Genomic DNA, 6,000 nt, shown 5'->3' with positions numbered 1-6,000 from the left:
CTGTTTGAAACTGTGTGTAGAGGCAGTCAAGACAGGTCAGAAAATCCTTACAGAGCAACAGGAAAGTATGTCGGAAGAGGAGAAGGGTTTAAAAAGAAAAAGGAAAAAGAAATGAGACACAGTGTTATCAGGTGGACAGAAAGGACAAAACAAAAAAGTCGAAGTGGAGGAGGAAGGTGAATTAGCTTCTGCGCCTCCTCCCTGTGCCTCCTCGGCAGCCACCTATAGGCAGACCTTCTGTCCAGAGATTTGGAGAGAGGTTAGATTCTCCTTGCTGGGATGTCCTATTTTCACAGACCAAACAGGGCAGAGATATCATGAGCCTCTGGATCTCAAAGTAATTGGGAATTTGGCTTAGTCCGTGCGGACATGCAGCTTGGGTGCTTCCTATACGGTGGCTCAAGTAGAGGCCTTGAATAGACACTGTATGACGCCATCAGATTGGGCAGGCTTAGTGAAGGCATGCCTTTCACCTGGGCAGTATTTAGATTGGAAAGCCTTCCTTATTGAATTTGCAAATGAGCAGGCAGTGGCTAACGCTGCTGCAGGAAATCCAGCATGGGATAGGGATATGCTGCTTGGTCAAGGTCGCTTTGCACAACAACAAACAGGATATTCACTGTAGGTGTTTGAGCAGGTGAATCAGATTGCTATAAGGGCATGGAAATCATTGCCCAACAGAGGAGAAGCTAGTGAAAACTTGACTCTCATATTGACTCCCCAGATGGACACACAGGTGATTGAGGTTATGGTCTCATCACCACGAGGTATTGTGTCCATCTCCCCTGGGTACCGACCAGATCTGGTGTTAACATGGGCGAGAGGGTCTGTTTGTGTGTTTCCAGAGGACCAGACGGAACCTCTTTGGGTGCTGGAGAGATTGGTGAGACGCTGCAAGAATGAGGCTCCTGATCCAGTTGCCCCTGTGATGTGGTGGATGATCCCACAAGCGCAAAGGATGGAGCCAAGATGAGAGATCCTTTCGGTATTCCAGAAGCCAATACCAGCTCCACATGACATTCAAATTTTTCCACGCTTTTTGATCCCTGAGTTCCCCTTAAAGAGATAGCCCCTCTGGCTATCTATCCCTTGCTTCAGGGAAGATGAGTGGGGATGAGAGCCCTGGGATGTATGCTTGTTATAGTGTGTGTGTGTTGTGTGTTTGGCACATGTGTTAGGTGCAGAGTGTGCGGGCCCGCACTTTCGCCATGGTAGCATAGGCTTTTGCTGCAGTGGAGGCGGGACAATCTCCTCAGATTCAGTTTGCTGCTCTAAAAGAAATTATGCTGCGTTATGCCGTGGGGTGCGAGGCTAAGCACTGCACAGAGGATAGCTTGCTGTTGGCATCCTGTGGAAGGCACATCTGATTGCATGAAGGTTCAGTGTCCTAGTTCCCTTCCCCCAGGAAAAATGACATGGGAGCTGGCCAAGACCTCCCTGGGTGATGAGCCCAAGGGATGGTTTTGTGTAGGGCCCCTATGCTTGCACACTGGGGATCAGACCTCTACCTTCACCCATGAGGCTTGCTTGCAGCAATTAAGATCTGGCCATAGATTATCAACATCCTGGCCTTTTGATGCACCTGCCACAAGCAAAACACATTCTCCCCAAGTGTGGCTTGGCATAATAGAGAGGTAGTCAGTGATAAGACTCCCTGGGCATGTCACCAACCTAAGACAGGGATCAAACCAATGCTGGTTGACAACCAAGGTCGGGTAAGGGGCATGGCTCCGGGGGGCTATCTACAGACATTCTCTATGCCAGAAAAGAAAAAAGGGGAAGATGTTAAGAGCAGGTGTGGCAGCAGTCCCAAAGGCGCCAGGGACTGGAGCTAAGTCGTATGACTTGCACCTGACTTCCTCATATAAGCCACAAACATCTTGAGAGCTGCTCAAGTGCACCAGGATACCAGTGAATCCAGTCTGATGGAGATATGCCCCTGCTGCCCTGATTAGCTGAAGCTGCGTGCCTGGTGAGGCGGCGTTGCCTGCTGTGCATGGAAGAGAGTATAAAAGGAGTGAGAGGCCCAGGGTTTGGGGGAGATATAAACAAGAAGAATCAGGACTGAATAAACTGCTATTAGAAGGACTGGTGATCATGTCGTTCTTGCTGGTCAAGAGCAGACACGACACCCAGGGTGTACCATGTGGCAGTCCCTGGAGGGAAGCGCCTGAGTGTCCAGGCAATCCAAATCACAGAGTTGTAGGTTTTCTGGTGGTGGAAATCATCTGAGGTTTACCTTTTATAGAAGCATTTTGTGTAGTCCTTCAGGGTCTTGGCCATTAGAGGAGTAGGTCTTTTAGCAGGGCCCTTTTTGGTGCCTCTTTCTCCAAGGAGAAGGCAGGAAGCCCTCTGGGCTGGAGGATGGGCAGCAGCCTCAGGAAGACTGTGCGCATTTTGGGCAGAGGCAGCCCCAGTGGGTCCTGGCTGTCCTTGTTGGCTGTGGCTCTTCAGCTCAGTGATAAATGAGACCATCATCGTCTGTCTGGGTTGAGGCCTCTTGGCTCTTGTGCTTTGGAGGCGGCCTATGACAGTTTGCAGCCTCTCCTCTTGGGAACCCTGAAGCTGCAGGGCTGTGGGGGCTTGAGGCTGGCTGTAGGATTCTTTGCACCTGCGGGCATGGGGCCAGGACTTCTCTTCTGGCTGCCCAAGCCCAACTTTGTCCTTGCCAGCCTGGCAGTGAGCACCATCCCTGGTTCCTGTGCGCTTCTGCTGGGGTCCTGCTGCAGGCCTGCAACCTGAATAAACTTGGGTTCTGTGCTGCTTCCTGAGCTCCCACCCCCAAGCTGAGGCTTCATAATCCTGCTGAGAGGAAAATGTCTGCTGGGCAAGATCCCATTCGAACCAGGCTTGGCCACTGGAGGGAGTCTCTGGAATGGTGCTGGCAGTAATGGGACTCAGATCCATGGAGCTTACAGACTCAATTTGAGGCACCTTTGCAGGAGGACTCTGGGCCTCGGATGGACACGGGGGTTCCCACCTCTGCCTCTTGCCCCGTGGATGCTCCGAAGAGGAAGGAGAGCAGCACTCCCCATTGAGGCAAGCCCAGGAGGAACCAGCTCCAGGGGCTTCCTCATGCTCCCAGTTGCCTGGTGGCTGGCACTTAAGGTGCCTACCAAACACAAGCCCAGTGGGCTCCTGTGGCCCAGCCCCTGGCTTTCTAGAGAGAAGCTTGGCCCCTTCCTGCTACCAAGGTTCCTCCAGGATCGCCCTGGACATTTCTAGGTGCAACAGGTTCTGGACATCTTGGTGCAGCTCAGGGCTCCAGTTTTCTCCTGGATGTGGGCTTCGAATATGAGGTGCCCTACGGTTGGACCCTTGGTGCGATTTTCGGTTCTGGCTTAGGCAAGAGCTGCTGCCTGGGCAGCAGCTGCAAAGCCCAAGGAAAACCTCTCTCCCATCTCTGCGGACTTCCTGGGATGCTTGCTCCTGGGGCTTCTCTTCTGGGGAGGTGCTCCGGCCTTCCTCTATTGTGAGGGCCTTCTCCAAGCCAAAGTCCTGCCTGGCCTGCTCAGGCTGGGGTCTAAGCAGGAACCCAGTGGACCACTGGGGGACTAAGTCCTTTACAAAGGGCACGAGGAGCTGCTGTTTCTTCAAGGACTTGATGGTCTGTCTGAAGCCAATCTCTGCAAGGCAGTCACACAGAGAAGGAAGAGAAGACATTTTCTTCAGCGTTTTGTAGATCTTTCCTGGGTCGGTCTCCTGGCAAAGGCGATCCAGCAGCTTCTGCAGAACACCTGCCTCGGACCTAGTCTCCATGACCACTCCCACGAACAGGGCTGGATTCTCTATGTTCGATCTGAACACCAGACTCACCTTCTGACCTGCCTCTAGTCGGGTATGTGCTCTCCTAAGCAGAGAGAGACACCTACAGACAGAAGCTCACAGCTTAGAATCCCATGCCTCTGTCAGGAATCCCCTTTTATAACTACCCCTGACATGTGGGACCTCAGCCAAGCCCAGTCTCAAGATGGCTGCCACACACAGGCATGGAAGCCATGCCCAGTAGCCAAATCTCAAGGTTTCCTGTAGGCCTCCAAACAAAGACCTGATGGAAAAAATTTACATATCTATCTATCTATCAATCTATCTATCTATGTAAATGAAATAAAGTAATCAACCAATCAAAAGCAAAACCACAACCAGCACCAACACCAACACTAACACCAACACCAACACCAACACCAACACCAAAACCAACTAAGTAAACCAAAAAACAAAACAGGATGAAATCTGTTCTCCTCATACATTTCCTCATACTGCAAAATGGCGACCCAGGCATGTGACATCCCCCCACAGAACCTCCTTAGGGCAAAGTCCTTTCCTTTGTGGGAAAACTTATTGGAGGCACGTGTTTGCTGCAAGCCTCTTTCTGCTTCTTCCCACAACCTTGTACCAACGGAAGTCCAAGCAGGTGCATAGAACCAGGTGCACAGCCACACCTTTGCATTTCAGGGTTGTAGATGGGATTCTGTGTCTCTGTGTCTAGGGTTATCTGTACCTTGCCTTGAATTCATTCTCATTGGACCTTTGCCTGCTTCTCTGGCTCATGCCTGTCTCGCTTTTTCTCACTATCAATGTTTTATCTCTCTTTTCTCTATTTCCTTTACACACTATGTGTGATTACCCAATACTCACTTTACAATTAGTGGGTATACTGCTGGTTTTCTCCTTGGCTTTTGCTGACACCAACATATGAACTTGATTGCATCTGTATGACTCTAAAGCATGCTTTAAGTTTAAGTGCCAATCCATCTGATATCTTCCCCTAATGAGAGACAATGTCTGGGAACTTTGGTTCAGTTTTGTTCTCAATCGTATAGGAAAGTTATTTCTCTCTCTCTCTCTCTCTCTCTCTCTCTCTCTCTCTCTCTCTCTCTCTCTCTCTCTCTCTCTCTGCCTCTCTGTCCATGTGTAACTTTCCTTTTCTTCATCACACACATAAAAATAGTTGTACCATACACACACATGAACACACACACAGACACATACCCATAAAAAACACACACACATGAGGGCATGCCTGCACACACATATACATGCACACTACCCCCACCCCAAACACACACATGCACACACACACACACACACACACACACACACATGCACACACACACACACACACACACACACAAACTGCCTTGATTCCTATTGGTTTGTGGGCACTGATGTCAAGTCTACTGTCAGACTTCCACAAACATATTGATGTGCCTACTTCTCTTTTTGACTCTAGGTATCTGTTCTTCCATCTACGATCCTACATGTATCTTTTCAAAACTGTCAGCAGGCAGACTGTTAGTCTCTTTGTCCAACTGCTAAACTGTATCTATGTCCATGGGTATCAATCCTTCCCAAGTAATGTAGAGACAAACCCATGAAGTTGATTGGGGGAGAGAAATTGATTTATATTTGAAGTTGTTTTGAGAATTGACATGGGACAAAAGAGAAGGTGTTGAAAACTCTGTAAAGAAGTCCAGTGTAAATTCCAACATTAGCTGCTGGGAAGTCTGTCTGGAGCCCTACACCCAGAGTGTACAATGTGGCAGTCCCTGGACGGAAGCACCTGTGTATCCAGTCAATCCAAGTGTCAGGAGTTGCAGGTTTTCTGGTGGTGGAAATCATCTGGGGTTCACCTTTTATTGAAGCACTTTCTGTAGTCCTTCAGGGCCTTGGCCATGAGAGGAGCAAGTCTTTAACAGGGCAATTTTTGGTACCTCTTTCTTCAAGGTGAAGTCAGGAAGCCCTCTGGGCTGGAGGATGGGCAGGAGCCTCAGGAAGAATATGCGGATTTTGGACAGAGGCAACCCTAGTGGGTCCTGGATGTCCTTCTTGGCTGGGGCTCTTGAGCTCCGTGATGAAGAAGAACATTATTGTCTGTCTGGGTTGAGGCCTCTTGGCTCTTGTGTTGTGGAGGCGGCCTATGACGGTTTGGAGCCTCTCTTCTTGGGACCCCTGAAGCTGCAGGGCTGTGGGGGCCTCAGGCTGGCTCTAGGATTCCTT

This window comes from Mus musculus, chromosome 8 (genome assembly GCF_000001635.26).
Source record: "Mus musculus strain C57BL/6J chromosome 8, GRCm38.p6 C57BL/6J".
NCBI classification, from domain to species: Eukaryota; Metazoa; Chordata; class Mammalia; order Rodentia; family Muridae; genus Mus; species Mus musculus.
The sequence above is the reverse complement of the archived record's forward strand: the minus strand, read 5'-3'. Positions refer to the sequence as shown.